At 40.6% G+C, this 19,482-nt stretch overlaps 1 protein-coding gene across 4 annotated transcripts in view; it reads right to left on the bottom strand.

Moving 5' to 3' along the window:
- The window catches only part of ZHX3 (zinc fingers and homeoboxes 3), a 126,811-nt gene that overhangs the window by 62,326 nt on the left and 45,003 nt on the right, over positions 1-19,482 (bottom strand). For 3 of the 4 annotated variants that reach the window (XM_082669727.1, XM_082669724.1, XM_082669725.1), the window contains exon 2: positions 3,131-3,233. The gene's annotated coding sequence lies outside the window, so the exon portion shown is untranslated. The remainder of the gene's footprint in view (positions 1-3,130; positions 3,234-19,482) is intronic. The other variant, XM_082669726.1, reaches the window with a different exon arrangement.

Below are 19,482 nucleotides of genomic sequence, written 5' to 3' on the forward strand. Positions count from 1 at the left end.
TTCACGTTTAAATTTTGTCTTAAAGTTAAAAAGAAGAAAAGGCCACTCCATAAAACAGAAGGCGTAACAGGAAAGAGACGACTAAGCAATACAAAAATTAAGAAACGAATTATACGTAGAAAACATAACAAATGCAAAAGCAACCATAAATTAAAGATGCTAAATTCACACATAAGTTATAGAATCTTCAAGATTGGTTGAACAGAAGACAAAATCTGACAACATTCTGCTTGAAATAACAGAGCTCTGAAATAATAATGAAATTAGAAAATATAACAAAATCACTGCACAAGAAATTTATAGACTATTAAAAAAAAGAACAGAGGACAAGCATTGCTTTAAGCATTGTTAGAAAACAAAGATTCTAAAATACTTAACTAGACCAACATCTTTGAAAAAATAAATAACTACACCCCTGCCCCCAAAGCAACTCGCCCCTGATGGTTTATTAGTGGATCATTTCAAACTCTCCACAAACAAACAAAACATATTATAGAAAACATATCTAAAAAAGGTCAAGATATAGGTTATCTAGTTCATTCTACGAACCCAATTCTAAAACTGGCAGAGAAAATGAAGAGAGAAAACTAGATGAAGCTTACTCAAAATTTATGCTCAAAAATTAAAAAAAAAAACGTAAACAGAATCTAGGAATAGGTTAAAATTTTAAATTGCATCATGTCATCAGATACCAAAAATTCATTTGTTAAACTCCAACAGATATTCTTGATTTTAAAATTCTAAAACTAATAATAAAGGTATACTTTCTTACCCTTTTTAGAGTAACTATTTAAAACCAAATGTCAACAGTATACTTCAAGGAAGAAATGAGACATGCAGTCATTAAAAACAGGCACAAAGTGAAGCAGCATTTTATCATCACTGTTAATTAATATAGGATCAGAAGTGCCTTCCAATACAAAGCAACATGAAGACGAGTAAGAAATACAAATACAATAAAGGAAGAGGCAAATTTTTTAATATATATAACACCACTGTAACTTGCAAACCCAAAGAAATCACTTAAATGGTTACGATGAGCTTAAAGTGACCAAAGTCATCACCAGTATAGAAAAAATCAACACTATTTCTGGTCCTCAAACTTGACCGCAGTGAAAATCACCCTGGCAGATTTTTAAAATGCCAATGCTTACAACTCACCCCAGACAAACTGCCTCAGCATCTTTGGTGGTGGGACGAGACATTAGTAATTTATAACGCTTCTAAGTTGATTCTAATGTGCGGCTAAGTCGAGATACCATTACTCTATACGTAATTATCTAAGTGTCTAAAAAAATGCAACGCAAAACCATTTGTAATATTCGCAAATGGGAAGAGAAAGATTGCTGTAAGGCAACAGGAGTGCAAAAGAAGAAGCCCAAAAGGGGACACTTAGCTCCTGTGCCTGCAGTTCAGGCAAAGAGGCAGGCAGCCGCCCAAGTTATTGGACGGGGACATGACCCATGCCAACAACGGAACAGTGGCAGCAAGAGATAATTAGTCTCAGTCCAAGTGCTACTGAAATCAGAAGCATGCATGAATATTTAACAGAGGCTGAGGAGGTTCAAGATTACTTGCATACCTGTGCGAGGTTACATGTGAGATCAATTCCTAGAAATGCAATTGCTGAGTCAAATGGTATGTGCCTTTGAAAGTGAAAGATTAATTTTAAAAGATCTTAAAGGTGAAATAGAAAAAGCATGATGTGTAGAATAAACAAAACATCACATTTGATAGGTAGGAGGAGTGGAGTGGGCGAAAGGAGGGAAGCTGGAGCTAGGCGAGGTGGCTCAGTGCTGCCAGGGGCTAGGTAGGGAGACTGACATCACAGAAAATTCCTGGTGATTCCAATTTGGCTTTGGCCTTCACATTCACTTTGCCCCCACAGCAGAGACCTGAAGGAGAAGGCGGCCAGGAGCCACGTGGCTACCTGGGAGGACAAGAGTCCACGACTGACTGAAGAGCCGTAAAGAGATCAGTGTGACTGACGCAGAGTCGGTGTGAAGGTGAGCACTAGAAAATGTGTGCACAAGTGCACTTGTAATAAACTTGTCTTATGCCGTTTTTAGTTTAGAGGATTGATATACAAGGCCATTAAATAGTTTTTACTCCACCTTCCAACTCAAAGTTAAAGAATGAGAAAACTGGAATATACCTTCTATCTAACAGTAGGCCTGCCACAATCCACCATGAGACAGGAAGTTCCACAAGTGACAGCTGTGAGGAAATTCCCATGGGCTGGGTGGCCCAGGCTTGTGGGGAGGGAGTGATGTTGCCATGGAGTTATTCAAGTCAGGCTGCTGTGCACAGAACTTCCATTATATACCAGCAATGACCCTGACTCCACTTCCTCCCCTTTCTTTCCAAAAAGTTCTACTTATTAAGGTTCTTAACTTTATAATGATAAATAAGGTAGTAAATTTCCTTTATTTAAAAAACTTTAACAACAAAACCCCTCAAAATCTAAGCCTGTGAGTGGCTCAGTAACAGAATAAACTGAGTTCCCAACTCATATATGTATATACATATGTGTATATGTATATACATATGTGAGTATATAACTTTACTAGGGCACATCTAGTTCATCAAGGGGAGGCTATGCCTATTTACATTAATTATTGGCCAGTCAGCTTTGTCTTTAGTATTAATTTTCATATTCCAGAGAGCAGTACCACACATCCTATAGCCTGAGAACATGGCTTGGATAATTTGGTATTCAAACCAGTGTTTTTCAAGTCAGTCATTTAATAAAGCAGAAGTATGTTTTGCACTCAGACTAAAAAATTGACCTTGAACTAAACCTGCACATCACAAGAGACACAACACACAACTCTTTTATAATACCCAATGGTCAACCTAAGATATAACAGGTTCCTATCAAGTGATCTAAGAAGTCACCTAAATTGTATATTCAATACAGATATTTTTAGATTAATCCAAATGATTAATCCAAATGATTAAAAGAATCATTTGATCAAAGAGCTCAGCAATAAAAGTCAAGGAAGGAGAAAATAAAGAATGTTTAACAAAGATTAAATACAGCCATAAAGACTTAGGCATGACAAAGTAATGGTAATTGATATGCAAGATACCTAAATTCAGAAGTGTACTATTTACCCAGGAAACATACTTTTTCCTTACTTCCTTGGTTTCTCCAGTTCCTCTCTTCTCTTTGTGCAGCCCCATATGCATCTTTAAAGGTTCACTTGTTGCTTCTGCAGTTGTATCCCGTCCTGCAAAAGAAGCGACATATCCTCACTTCATGAGAAAAGAGATAAAGTGTATTCTAGGATGCTGAGCTATCCAATCTCATCAATCTCCTTTCCTAACTCATTTTCACCAGAACTATACACAAACAGAAAAACCAAGGGGGTGGGGAGAGTAAGAAGAGGTCACTAAAATACAAACTAGCAATTTTAAATGATTAAAAATGCTAGTAGTAACTGAAAAATATCAATGGAAAAAAGGCACACTTCATTGTCTCTGATGATAGATCAGAACAAGATGACTCATTAAAATCTCTTTCCACCAATGAGTTTCCATCTTTCTCTCCTGGCTAAGTTTGAGATGGCTTAGCAGAAATGATCAAATTAACTGATGTGTGGGACTTCCCTGGTGGCACAGTGGTTAAAGACTCCTCGCTCCCAATGCAGGAGGCCCAGGTTCAATCCATGGTCAGGGAACTAGATCCCACATGCATGCTGCAACTAAGAGTTCACATGCTACAACTAAGGAGCCCACGAGCCACAACTAAGGAGCCTGCCTGCCGCAACTAACACCCGACGCAACTAAATAAATAAATAAATGAATAATATTTTTAAAAATTAATTGATGCGTAGCCTTACAACTTCAAGGGTGAGTACCATTAAGGATGTGCTATTTTCTGATGCTCTTCCATTCAAAGCCCTGGGGTTTTCCTGACATGGATTCTAGAGGTACAAAAAATGGTCTAGACTGAGTTCCGGGCTAAGGAGTTATGTTATCTTCATCTTTTGTCTCTGACCCTTATCCCTATGTCATCCCATTCTACCCAATGACAGACACATGGTAGCTCTTGCTTAATGAATGAGACAGTAACTATGTTTTCAACAAACAACCAGAAATGCTTCACATGATCCTAAAATTACTTGGGAAGCAGTTGAAAAACCACTGCTTTTGAGTTCTTTATTTCTTTCCCAAAGCATTCTCTTTGGTTGAGATGCCCAGTAAAATGGCCCTCAAGTGAGTATACCAGAGGGTCTCAGAACTTCAAACGGTGCATGGGTACACGAGAGAGTAGGGACTACGAATATCTGAATGTTAACAAGTTTGCCCCTCGAAAAAGCACCCTGGGGACTTCCCTGGTGGTCCTCCAGTGTAAGGGATGTGGGTTCAATCCCTGGTCAGGGAACTAAGATCCCACATGCCGCGGGGCAACTAAGCCCATGCATCACAATTAGAGAAGCCGCGCACCCCAAGAAAGACCCAGCGCAGCACCGAGTGATCTTTCCCCATCATTCTTATGTCTTTAGCGTACACATGTCAAGCTTTTACTCTGTGTCAGGCACTGCTCTAAGAGCTTTAACTAGCTGTGGGTTCAATCCACTACAAACCACTTCGCTTTGTTTGCTTCAAGTCTGCAAACGCTTAGCCTGGATGGCACGTTGTGGGTCATGAGAGGAGCCAGGTGGAAGCGTGCAAGACAACTAGCATAAATAACATCTGCTTGAGAAACAAGTCTACATACAACACAGGGGCAGGAGCATGACCCTGAGGCAGAAGCATCAACTCCATACATAAAGAAAAGCTTCACGATCACTGGCAAAGCACTGCTACCTTTCTGAGTTAAGACGCTCTTCTCAAGCTCAGATCTCTTTGCTAGAATCTAACTTAAAGTCCCTCCTTCAAAAAACAAAACAGGTATAAGATTAAAATAAGAAACTAAGGATTTTAGTTTTTGCACACACAAAAAATTTCTTATTCCTGACACCAATTCCACTTATAATAAAAAGCACTTGTAATGGCTTTCGAAAGTGTCACAGAAGTCTCTAGCAGTGCAACACAGCAAACCACCAGAAAAATCTTACTGCAATTCCATATGTATAGCTCACATTCTTGAGAAATTACTCCTAATTTTCATAAAACCAAAAGCTGCTCCATCGCCAAATACTATAAAGTTACTTTAAACACGCTCTTTCAAATTAAATGAAGAGACCAAATCCTATCAGTCCAGATCACACTTTAAAACAACCAAGGGCGCACTCAAGGTAGAAGTTTCAACAGCTTCCACAAGTCAAAAAGAAAAGGCTATATTCCTTAACTGTTATTCTATGACGAAACCCACTTGGGATCATCTGTCTTCGTGTTTTCTTGCCCACAGCTGGAAAGAACTTTCCCAATGTATTAATGCTACAAAGTACATGGATTCCAACAGTCACAAGGTAACCATGACAGCAAAGCCACAGTTATTTATGAGATCACAAAAACTATATGATGCAATTTTTTTAATTTGAGGGAAAATTCACATAACATAAAATTAACCATTTTAATGTGTACAATTCAATGGCATTTAGTATATTCACAATGCTGTACAACCCTCACCTGTATCTAGTTCCAAAACATTTTAGTCATCCCCAAATGAAACCTTGTACTCATGAATCAGTCACTACCATTCCCCCTGCTCCAGCCCCTGGCAACCACTAATATGCTCTTTGTCTCAATGAATTTATCTATTCCGGACATTTCACATAAATGTAATCACACAATATGTGACCTTTTGCGTCTGCCTTCTTTCACTTAGCATGATGTTTTGAGGTGTTTCCACATTATCACTGCATCAGTACTTTACTCCTTTTTATGGCTAAAAAATATTCCATTGTATGGATAAATCACATTTTGTTCACCCATTCATCCACTGATGGACATCTGGGTTGTTCCTACCTTTTGGCTGCTGTGAATAGTGCTGCTAGGAACATCTGTGTACAAGTACTTGTTTGAATACCTGTCTTCAATTGTTTGGGGTATGTACCCAGAGGTAGAACTGCTGGGTCATGTGGTTAAGTCTATATTTAACTTTCTGAGGAACTGCCAAACTGTTCTCCACGGTGGCTATGCAATTTTACATTCTCGCCAGCAAAGCACAAAGGTCTGACATCCTCACCAACACGTCATATTCTGCGTTTGGGATGTTTTTAAATTATAGCCATCCTTGGGGGTGTGAAGTAGTATCTCATTGTGGCTGATCTGCATTTCCTTAATGACCAATGACGTTGCACATCTTTTCATATACTTGTTGGCCATTTGTATATCTTCTTTGGATAAATGTCCAATGAAGTCTTTGCCCATATTTTAATTGTGTTGTTTTTCTTTTTGTTGTTGAGTTGTTAGAGGTCTTTTTTTTTTTTAATGTATTATGGATACTAGGCCCTTCTTAGATTTGCATATTTTCTCCCATTCTGTAGATTGTCTTTCCACTTTCTTAATAATGTCATTTGGTTAGGACCTGTGCAGCAGGGAGAGGAAGCACATCGAAAGGAGGGCCTCTGGAGTGTGGGCTTCCAGAGTGTGGAGCCATGTGGCTGACAGGGTCTTGGTGTTCCGGCAGGGTGTCAGGCCTGTGCCTCTGAGGTGGGAGAGCCGAGTTCGGGACATTGGTCCACCAGAGACCTCCCGGCTCCACGTAATATCAAACAGCAAAAGCTCTCCCAGAGAGCTCCATCTCAATGCTAAGACCCAGCTCCACTCAACGACCAGCAAGCTACAGTGCTAGAAACCCTACGCCAAACAACTAGCAAGACAGGAACACAACCCCACCCATCAGCAGCAAAGAGGCTGCCTAAAATCATAATAAGGCCACAGACAACCAAAACACACCACCAGACGCGGTCCTGCCCATCAGAAAGACGAGATACAGCCTCATCCACCAGAACACAGCAACCAGTCCCCTCCACCAGGAAATCTACACAAGCCACTGAACCAACCTCACCCACTGGGGGCAAACACCAAAAACAAAGGGAACTATGCACCTGCAGCCTGCGAAAAGGAAACCCCAAACACAGTGAGTTGAGCAAAATGAGAAGACAGAGAAACACACAGCAGATGAAGAAGGTAAAAACCCACCAGACCAAACAAAGGAAGAGGAAATACGCAGTCTACCTGAAAAAGAATTCAGGATAATGATAGTAAAGATGATCCAAAATCTTGGAAATAGAATAGAGAAAATACAAGAAACATTTACAAGGACCTAGAAGAAGTAAAGAGCAAACAAACAATGATGAACAACACAATAAATGAAATTTAAAATTCTCTAGAAGGAATCAATAGCAGAATAACTGAGGCAGAAGAATGGATAAGTGACCTGGAAGATAAAATAGTGGAAAAAACTACCACAGAGGAGAATAAAGAGAAAAGAATGAAAAGAATTGAGGACAGTCCCAGAGACCTCTGGGACAACATTAAACGCACCAACATTCGAATTACAGGGGTCCCAGAAGTAAGAAGAGAAAAAGAAAGGGACTGAGAAAATATTTGAAGAGATTACAGTTGAAACCTTCCCTAATATAGGAGAGGAAATAATCAATCAAGTCCAGGAAGCACAGAGAGTCCCATACACGATAAATCCATGGAGAAACACGCCAAGACACATATTAATCAAACTATCAAAAATTAAACACAGGGCTTCCCTGGTGGCGCAGTGGTTGAGAGTCCGCCTGCCGATGCAGGGGACACAGGTTCGTGCCCAGGTCCAGGAGGATCCCACAAGCCGCAGAGCGGCTGGGCCTGTGAGCCATGGCCACTGAGCCTGCGCGTCCGGAGCCTGTGCTCCGCAATGGGAGAGGCCACAACAGTGAGAGGCCCGCATACCGCAAAAAATTAAATACAAAGAAAAAGTATTAAAAGCAGCAAGGGGAAAATAACATACAAGGGAATCCCCATAAGGTTAACAGCTGACCTTTCAGCAGAAACTCTGCAAGCCAAAAGGGAGTGGCAGGACGTATTTAAAGTGATGAAAGGGAAAAACCTACAACCAAGATTACTCTACCCAGCAAGGATCTCATTCAGATTCGATGGAGAAATTAAAACCTGAACAGATAAGCACAAGCTAAAAGAAGTCACCACCACCAAACCAGCTTTACAACAAATGCTAAAGGAACTTCTCTAGGCAGGAAACACAAGAGAAGGAAAAGACCTACAATAACAAACCCAAAACAATTAAGAAAATGGGAATAGGAACATACATATCAACAATTACCTTAAATGTAAATGCATTAAATGCTCCAACCAAAAGACACAGACTGGCTGAATGGATACAAAAACAAGGCCCGTATATATGCTGTCTACAAGAGACCCACTTCAGACCTAGGGACACATACAGACTGAAATTGAGGGGATGGAAAAAGATATTCCATGCAAATGGAAATCAAAAGAAAGATGGAGTAGCAATTCTCCTATCAGACAAAACAGACTTTAAAATAAAGACTATTACAAGAGATAAAAAAGGACACTACATAATGATCAAGGGATCAATCCAAGAAGAAGATGTAACAATTGTAAATATTTATGCACCCAACATAGGAGCACATCAATACCTAAGGCAAATGTTAACAGCCATAAAAGGGGAAATCGACAGTAACACAATCATAGTTGGGGACTTTAACACCCCACTTTCACCAATGGACAGATCATCCAAAATGAAAATAAATAAGGAAAAACAAGCTTTAAATGATACATTAAACCAGATGGACTTAATTGATATTTATAAGACATTCCATCCAAAAACAACAGAATACACTTTCTTCTCAAGTGCTCATGGAACATTCTCCAGGACAGATCATATCTTGGGTCACAAATCAAGCCTTGGTAAATTTAAGAAAACTGAAATCGTATCAAGTATCTTTTCTAACCACAATGCTATGAGACGAGATATCAATTACAGGAAAAAATCTGTCAAAAATACAAACACATGGAAGCTAAACAATACAGTACTAAATACCAAGAGATCACTGAAGAAATCAAAGAGGAAATCAAAAAATATCTAGAAACAAATGACAATGAGAACACGACGGCCCAAAACCTATGGATGCAGCAAAAGCAGTTCAAAGAGGGAAGTTTATAGCAATACAATCCTACCTCAAGAAACAAGGAACATCTCAAATCAACAACCTAACCTTACACCTGAAGCAATTAGCGAAAGAAGAACAAAAAAACCCCCAAAGTTAGCAGAAGGAAAGAAATCATAAATATCAGGTCAGAAAAAAATGAAAAATAAATGAAGGAAACAATAGCAAACATCAAAACTAAAAGCTGGTTCTTTGAGAAGATAAAAGTGATAAACCATTAGCCAGACTCAACAAGAAAAAAAGGGAGAAGACTTAAATCAATAGAATTAGAGGACGAGGGGAAGATGGCGGAAGAGTAAGACGCGGAGATCACCTTCCTCCCCACAGATACACCAGAAATACATCTACAGGTGGAACTACTCCTACAGAACACCTACTGAACGCTGGCAGAATACCTCAGACCTCCCAAAAGGCAAGAAACTCCCCCACGTACCTGGGTAGGGCAAAAGAAAATAGAATAAACAGAGACAAAAGGATAGGGACGGGACCTGCACCAGTGGGAGGGAGCTGTGAAGGAGGAAAGGCTTCCACACACTAGGAAGCCCCTTCGCGGGCGGAGACTGCGGGTGGCGGTGGGGGAATCTTCGGAGCCGCGGAGGAGAGCGCAGCCACAGGCGTGCAGAAGGAAAAGCGGAGAGATTCCCACCCAGAGGATCGGTGCCGACTGGCACTCACCGGCACTCACCAGCCCGAGAGGCTTGTCTGCTCACCCGCCGGGGCAGGCGGGGCTGGGAGCTGAGGCTCGGTCGGAGCAGCGCAGGGAGAGGACTGGGGTTGGCGGCGTGAACACAGCCTGAAGGGGGTTAGTGCACCACGGCTAGCCGGGAGGGAGTCCGGGGAAAAGTCTGGAGCTGCTGAAGAGGCAAGAGACTTTTTCTTCCCTCTTTGTTTCCTGGTGCTCGAGGAGAGGGGATTATGAGCACTGCTTAAAGGAGCTCCAGAGACAGGCACGAGACGCGGCTAAAAGCGCGGACCCCAGAGATGTGCGTGAGATGCTAAGGCTGCTGCTGCCGCCACCAAGAAGCCTGTGTGCGAGCACAGGTCACTATCCACATCCCCCTTCCAGGAAGCCTGTGCAGCCCGCCACTGCCAGCGTCCCAGGATCCAGGGACAACTTCCTCGGGAGAAGCACGGCGCACCTCAGGCTGATGCAACGTCACGCCGGCCTCTGCCGCCCCGCACTCCGTGCCCCTCCCTCCCCCACGGCCTGAGTGAGCCAGAGTCCCCAAGCAGCTGCTACTTTAACCCCGTCCTGTCTGAGCGAAGAACAGACGCCCTCCGGCGACCTACACGCAGAGGTGGGGCCAAATCCAAAGCTGAGCCCCTGGGAGCTGTGAGAACAAAGAAGAGAAAGGGAAATCTCTCCCAGCAGCCTCAGAAGCAGCGGATTAAAGCTCCACAATCAACCTGATGTACCTGCATCTGTGGAATACATGAATAGACAACGAATCATCCCAAATTGAGGAGGTGGACTTTGAGAACAAGATTTATGATTTTTTCCCCTTTTCCTCTTTTTGTGAGTGTGTATGTGTATGCTTCTGTGTGAGATTTTCTCTGTATAGCTTTGCTTCGACCATTTGTCCTTGGGTTCTATCCATCCGTTTTTTTGTTAATTTTTTTCTTAATTATTTTTTATTTTAATAACGTTATTATATTTTACCTTACTTTATTTTATTTTACTTTATCTTCTTTCTTTCTTTTTTTTTCCTTCCTTCCTCCCTCCCTCCCTCCCTCTCCTTCCTTCCTTCCTTCCTTCCTTCTTTCTTTCTTTCTACTTCTACTGATTCTTTTTTTCTACTTTTTATTCTGAGCAGTGTGGATGAAAGGCTCTTGGTGCTGCAGCCAGGAGTCAGTGCTATGCCTCTGAGGTCGGAGAGCCAACTTCGAACACTGGTCAACAAGACCCCTCCCAGCTCCACATAATATCAAACAGCGAAAATCTCCCATCTCAACACCAGCACCCAGCTTCACTCAACGACCAGCAAGCTACAGTGCTGGACATCCTATGCCAAACAACTAGCAAGACAGGAACACAACCCCACCCATCAGCAGCAAAGAGGCTGACTAAAATCATAAAAAGGCCACAGACACCCCAAAACACACCACCAGACGTGGACCTGCCCACCAGAAAGACAAGATCCAGCCTCATCCACCACAACACAGCAACCAGTCCCCTCCACCAGGAAGCCTACACAACCCACTGAACCAACCTTAGCCACTGGGGACAGACACCAAAAACAACGGGAACTGCGAACCTGCAGCCTGCAAAAAGGAGACCCCAAACACAGTGAGTTGAGCAAAATGAGAAGACAGAAAAACACACAGCAGATGAAGGAGCAAGATAAAAACCCACCAGACCTAACAAATGAAGAGGAAATAGGCAGTCTACCTGAAAAAGAATTCAGGATAATGATAGTAAAGATGATCCAAAATCTTGGAAATAGAATAGACAAAATGCAAGAAACATTTAACAAGGACCTAGAAGAACTAAAGATGAAACAAACAACGATGAACAACACAATAAATGAAATTAAAAATACTCTAGATGGGATCAATAGCAGAATAACTGAGGCAGAAGAACGGATAAGTGACCTGGAAGATAAAATAATGGAAATAACTACTGCAGAGCAGAATAAAGAAAAAGAATGAAAAGAACTGAGGACAGTCTCAGAGACCTCTGGGACAACATTAAACGCACCAACATTCGAATTATAGGGGTTCCAGAAGAAGAAGAGAAAAAGAAAGGGACTGAGAAAATATTTGAAAAGATTATAGTTGAAAACTTCCCTAATATGGGAAAGGAAATAGTTAATCAAGTCCAGGAAGCACAGAGAGTCCCATACAGGATAAATCCAAGGAGAAATACACCAAGACACATATTAATCAAACTGTCAACAATTAAATACAAAGAAAACATATTAAAAGCAGCAAGGGAAAAACAACAAATAACACACAAGGGAATCCCCATAAGGTTAACAGCTGATATTTCAGCAGAAACTCTGCAAGCCAGAAGGGACTGGCAGGACATATTTAAAGTGATGAAGGAGAAAAACCTGCAACCAAGATTACTCTACCCAACAAGGATCTCATTCAGATTCGATGGAGAAATTAAAACCTGAACAGACAAGCAAAAGCTGAGAGAGTTCAGCACCACCAAACCAGCTCTACAACAACTGCTAAAGGAACTTCTCTAGGCAAGGAACACAAGAGAAGGAAAAGACCTACAATAACGAACCCAAAACAATTAAGAAAATGGGAATAGGAACATACATATCAATAATTATCTTAAATGTAAATGGACTAAATGCTCTCACCAAAAGACACAGACTGGCTGAATGGATACAAAAACAAGACCCATAGATATGCTGTCTACAAGAGACCCACTTCAGACCTAGAGACACATACGGACTGAAAGTAAAGGGATGGAAAAAGATATTCCATGCAGATGGAAACCAAAAGAAAGCTGGAGTAGCAATTCTCATATCAGACAAAAGAGACTTTAAAATAAAGACTATTAGAAGAGACAAAGAAGGACACTACATAATGATCAAGGGATCAATCCAAAAAGAAGATATAACAATTGTAAATATTTATGCACCCAACATAGGAGCACCTCAATACATAAGGCAAATACTAACAGCTATAAAAGGGGAAATCGACAGTAACACATTCATAGTAGGGCACTTTAACACCCCACTTTCACCAATGGACAGATCATTCAAAATGAAAACAAATAAGGAAACACAAGCTTTAAATGATAAATTAAACCAGATGGACTTAATTGATATTTTTAGGACGTTCCATCCAAAAACAATAGAATACACATTTTTCTCAAGTGCGCATGGAACATTCTCCAGGATAGATTATATCTTGAGTCACAAATCAAGCCATAGTAAATTTAAGAAAATTGGAATTGTATCAAGTATCTTTTCTGACCACAACACTATGAGACTAGATATCAATTACAGGAAAAGGTCTGTAAAAAATACAAACACATGGAGGCTAAACAATACACTACTTAATAACGAAGTGATCACTGAAGAAATCAAAGAGGAAATCAAAAAATACCTAGAAACAAATGACAATGGAAACACGACGACCCCAAACCTATGGGATGCAGCAAAAGCAGTTCTAAGAGGGAAGTTTATAGCAATACAATCCTACCTTAAGAAATAGGAAACATCTCGAATAAACAACCTAACCTTGCACCTAAAGCAATTAGAGAAAGAAGAACAAAAAAACTCCAAGTTAGCAGAAGAAAAGAAATCATAGAAATAAGATCAGAAATAAATGAAAAAGAAATGAAGGAAACTATAGCAAAGATCAATACAACTAAAAGCTGGTTCTTTGAGAAGATAAACAAAATTGATAAACCATTAGCCAGAATCATCAAGAAAAAAAGGGAGAAGACTCAAATCAATAGAATTAGAAATGAAAAAGGAGAAGTAACAACTGACACTGCAGAAATACAAAAGATCATGAGAGATTACTACAAGCAACTATATGCCAATAAAATGGACAACCCGGAAGAAATGGACAAAATCTTAGAAATGCACAACCTGCCAAGACTGAATCAGGAAGAAATAGAAAATACGAACAGACCAATCAGAAGCACTGAAATTGACATTGTGATTAAAAATCTTCCAACAAACAAAAGCCCAGGACCAGATGGCTTCACAGGCGAATTCTATCAAACATTTACAGAAGAGCTAACACCTATCCTTCTCAAACTCCTCCAAAATATAGCAGAGGGAGGAACACTCCCAAACTCATTCTACAAGGCTACCATCACCTTGATACCAAAACCAGACAAGGATGTCACAAAGAAAGAAAACTACAGGCCAATATCACTGATGAACACAGATGCAAAAATCCTCAACAAAATACTAGCAAACAGAATCCAACAGCACATTAAAAGGATCATACACCATGATCAACAGGGGTTTATCCCAGGAATGCAAGGATTCTTCAATATACGCAAATCAATCAATGTGATAAACCATATCAACAAACTGAAGGAGAAAAACCATATGATCATCTCCATAGATGCACAGAAAGCTATCAACAAAATTCAACACCGATTTATGATAAAAACGCTGCAGAAAGTAGGCACAGAGGGAACTTTCCTCAACATAATAAAGTCCATATATGACAAACCCACAGGCAACATCGTCCTCAATGGTGAAGAACAGAAAGCATTTCCACTAAGATCAGGAACAAAAGGAAGTTGCCCATTCTCACCACTCTTATTCAACATAGTTTTGGAAGTTTTAGCCACAGCAATCAGAGAAGAAAAGGAAATAAAAGGAATCCAAACTGGAAAAGAAGTAAAGCTGTCACTGTTTGCAGATGACATGATACTATACATAGAGAATCCTAAAGATGTTACCAGAAAACTACTAGAGCTAATCAATGAATTTGGTAAAGCAGCAGGATACAAAATTAATGCACAGAAATCTCTGGCATTCCTATACACTAATGATGAAAAATCTGAAAGTGAAATCAAGAAAACACTCCCATTTACCAGTGCAACAAAAAGAATAGACTACCAAGGAATAAACCTACCTAAGGAGACATAAGACCTGTATGCAGAAAATTATAAGACACTGATGAAAGAAATTAAAGATGATACAATTAGACGGAGAGATATACCATGTTCTTGGATTGGAAGAATCAACATTGTGAAAATGACTCTACTACCCAAAGCAATCTACAGATTCAATGAAATCCCTATCAAACTACCACTGGCATTTTTCACAGAACTAGAACAAGAAAGTTCACAATTTGTGTGGAAACACAAAAGACCCCAAATAGCCAAAGCAATATTGAGAACGAAAAATGGAGCTGAAGGAATCAGGCTCCCTGACTTCAGACTATACTACAAAGCTACAGTAATCAAGACAGTATGGTACTGGCACAAAAACAGAAAGATATATCAATGGAACAGGATAGAAAGCCCAGAGATAAACCCACGCACATATGGTCACCTTATCTTTGATAAAGGAGGCAGGAATGTACAGTGGAGAAAGGACAGCCTCTTCAATAAGTGGTGCTGGGAAAACTGGACAGGTACATGAGATTAGATCACTCCCTAACACCATACACAAAAATAAACTCAAAATGGATTAAAGACCTACATGTAAGGCCAGAAACTATCAAACCCTTAGAGGAAAACATAGGCAGAACACTCTATGACATAAACCACAGCAAGATCCTTTTTGACCCACCTCCTAGAGAAATGGAATTAAAAACAAAAATAAACAAATGGGACCTAATGAAACTTCAAAGCTTTTGCACAGCAAAGGAAACCATAAACAAGACCAAAAGACAACCCTCAGAATGGGAGAAAATATTTGCAAATGAAGCAACTGACAAAAGATTAATCTCCAAAATTTATAAGCACCTCACGCAACTCAATAACAAAAAAACAAACAACCCAATCCAAAAATGGGCAGAAGACCTAGACAGACATTTCTCCAAAGAAGATATACAGACTGCCAACAAACACATGACAGAATGCTCAACATCATTAATCATTAGAGAAATGCAAATCAAAACTACAATGAGATATCATCTCACACCAGTCAGAAAGGCCATCATCAAAAAATCCAGAAACAATAAATGCTGGAGAGGGTGTAGAGAAAAGGGAACCCTCTTGCACTGTTGGTGGGAATGTGAATTGGTACAGCCACTATGGAGAACAGTATGGAGGTTCCTTAAAAAAACTACAAATAGGGCTTCCCTGGTGGCGCAGTGGTTGAGAGTCTGCCTGCCGATGCAGGGGACACGGGTTCGTGCCCCGGTCCGGGAAGATCCCACATGCCGCGGAGCAGCTGCGCCCGTGAGCCATGGCCACTGAGCCTGCGCGTCCGGAGCCTGTTGCTCCGCAACGGGAGAGGCCACAACAGTGAGAGGCCCGCATACCGCAAAAAACAAAAACAAAAAAACCCCTACAAATAGAACTACCATACAACCCAGCAATCCCACTACTGGGCATATACCCTGAGAAAACCATAATTCAAAAAGAGTCATGTACCAAAATGTTCATTGCAGCTCTATTTACAATAGCCCAGAGATGGAAACAACCTAAGTGTCCATCATCTGATGAATGGATAAAGAAGATGTGGCACATACATACAATGGAATATTACTCAGCCATAAAAAGAAACGAAACTGAGCTATTTGTAATGAGGTGCATAGACCTAGAGTCTGTCATACACAGTGAAGTAAGTCAGAAAGAGAAAGACAAATACCATATGCTAACACATATATACGGAATCTAAGAAAAAAATGTCATGAAGAACCTAGGGGTAAGACAGGAATAAAGACACAGACCTACTAGAGAATGGACTTGAGGATATGGGGAGGGGGAAGAGTAAGCTGTGACAAAGTGAGAGAGTGGCATGGACATATATACACTACCAAATGTAAGGTAGATAGCTAGTGGGAAGCAGCCGCATAGCACAGGGAGATCAGCTCAGTGCTTTGTGACCGCCTGGAGGGGTGGGATAGGGAGGGTGGGAGGGAGGGAGACGCAAGAGGGAAGAGATATGGGAACATATGTATATGTATAACTGATTCACTTTGATATAAAGCAGAAACTAACACACCATTGTAAAGCAAATACACTCTAATAAAGATTTTTTTAAAAAACCCACACAAAAAGAAATAGAATTAGAAATGAAAAAGAAGTAACAACTGACACTGCAGAAATCATGAGAGATTACTACAAGCAGCTATATGCCAATAAAATGGACAACCTGGAAGAAACGGACAAATTCTTAGAAAAGCACAACCTTCCAAGACTGAACCAGGAAGAAACAGAAAATATAAACAGACCAATCACAAGCACTGAAATTGAGACTGTGATTAAAAATCTTCCAACAAGCAAAAGCCCAGGACCAGATGGCTTCACAGGCAATTCTATCAAACATTTACAGAAGAGCTAACACCTATCCTTCTCAATCTCTTCCAAAATATAGCAGAGAGAGGAACACTCCAAAACTCATTCTAAGAGGCCACCATCACCCTGATACCAAAACCAGACAAAGATGTCACAAAGAAAGAGAACTACAGGCCAATATCACTGATGAACATAGACGCAAAAATCCTCAACAAGATACTAGCAAACAGAATCCAACAGCACATTAAAAGGATCATACACCACGATCAAGTGGGGTTTATCCCAGGAATGCAAGGATTCTTCAATATATGCTAATCAATCAATGTGATAAGGCATATTAACAAACTGAAGGAGAAAAACCATATGATCATCTCAATAGATGCAGAAAAAGCTTTCAACAAAATTCAACACCGATTTATGATAAAAATGCTACAGCAAGTAGGCATAGAGGAAACTTATCTCAACATGATAAAGTCCATATATGACAAACCCACAGCCAACATCGTTGTCAATGGGGAAAAAAATGAAAGCATTTCCTCTAAGATCAGGAACAAGACAAGGTTGTCCACTCTCATCACTGTTATTCAACATAGTTTTGGAAGTTTTAACCACAGCAAGCAGAGAAGAAAAAGAAATAAAAGGAATCCAAATCAGAAAAGAAGAAGTAAAGCTGTCACTGTTTGCAGATGACATGATACCATACACAGAGAATCCTAAAAATGCTACCAGAAAACTACTAGAGCTAATCAATGAATTTGGTAAAGTTGTAGGATACAAAGTTAATGCACAGAAATCTCTTGCATTCCTATACACTAATGATGAAAAATCTGAAAGAGAAATTAAGGAAACACTCCCATTTACCAGTGCAACAAAAAGAATAGACTACCAAGGAATAAACTTACCTAAGGAGACAAAAGACCTGTATGCAGAAAACTATAAGACACTGATGAAAGAAATTAAAGAAGATACAAACAGATAGAGATATACCATGTTCTTGGATTGGAAGAATCAATATTGCGAAAATGACTATACTACCCAAAGCAATCTATAGATTCAATGCAATCCCTTTGAAACTACCAATGGCATTTTTCACAGAACTAGAACAAAAAAATTTCACATTTATATGGAAACACAAAAGACCCCAAATTGCCAAAGCAATCTTGAGAAACAAAAACTGAGCTGGAGGAATCAGGCTCCTGGACAACAGACTATACTACAAAGCTACAGTAATCAAGAGAGTATGGTACTGGCACAAAAACAGAAATATAGATCAATGGAACAGGACGGAAAGCCCAGAGATAAACCCACGCACATATGGTCACTTTTTTTTTTTTTTTGTGGTACGCGGGCCTCTCACTGTTGTGGCCCCTCCCATTGCGGAGCACAGGCTCCGGATGCACAGGCTCAGCGGCCATGGCTCACGGACCCAGACGTTCCGCGGCATGTAGGATCTTCCTGGACCGGGGCATGAACCCATGTCCCCCGCATCAGCAGGCGGACTCCCAACCACCGCGCTACCAGGGAAGCCCTGGCACCTTATTTTTGATAAAGGAGGCAAGAATATACAATGGAGAAAAGACAGCCTCTTCAATAAGTGGTGCTGGGAAAACTGGACAGCTACATGGAAAAGAATGAAATTAGGACACTCCCTAACACCATACACAAAAATAAACTCAAAATTGTTTACAGACCTAAATGTAAGGCCAGACACTATAAAACTCTTAGAGGAAAACAGGCAGAACACTCTATGACATAAATCACAGCAAGATCCTTTTTGACCCACCTCCTAGAGAAATGGGAAAAAAACCAAAAATAAACAAACGGGTCCTAATGAAACTTAAAAGCTTCTGCACAGCAAAGGAAAACATAAAGACGACAAAAAGACAACCCTCAGAATGGGAGAAAATATTTGCAAATGAAGTAACTGAGGAAAGGATTAATCTACAAAATTTACAAGCAGCTCATGCAGCTCAATATCAAAACAACAAACAACGCAATCCAAAAATGGGCAGAAGAGTGCTTCCCTGGTGGCGCAGTGGTTGAGAGTCCGCCTGCCGATGCAGGGGACGCGGGTTCGTGCCCCGGTCCGGGAGGATCCCACATGCTGCGAAGCGGCTGGGCCCGTGAGCCATGGCCGCTGAGCCTGCGCATCCGGAGCCTGTGCTCCGCAACGGGAGAGGCCACAGCAGTGAGAGGCCCGCGTACCGCAAAAAAAAAAAAAAGACAAAAATGGGCAGAAGACCTAAACAGACACTTCTCCAAAGAAGATATACAGATTGCCAACAAACACATGAAAGGATGCTCAACATCACTAATCATTAGAGAAATGAAAATCATAACTACAATGAGGTATCACCTCACACCAGTCAGAATGGCCATCATCAAAAAAATCTACAAACAGGGCTTCCCTGGTGGTGCAGTGGTTGAGAGTCCACCTGCCGATGCAGGGGACACAGGTTCGTGCCCCGGTCCGGGAAGATC

This window comes from Grampus griseus (genome assembly GCF_964374135.1).
Source record: "Grampus griseus genome assembly, chromosome: 14".
Classification (NCBI taxonomy): domain Eukaryota; kingdom Metazoa; phylum Chordata; class Mammalia; order Artiodactyla; family Delphinidae; genus Grampus; species Grampus griseus.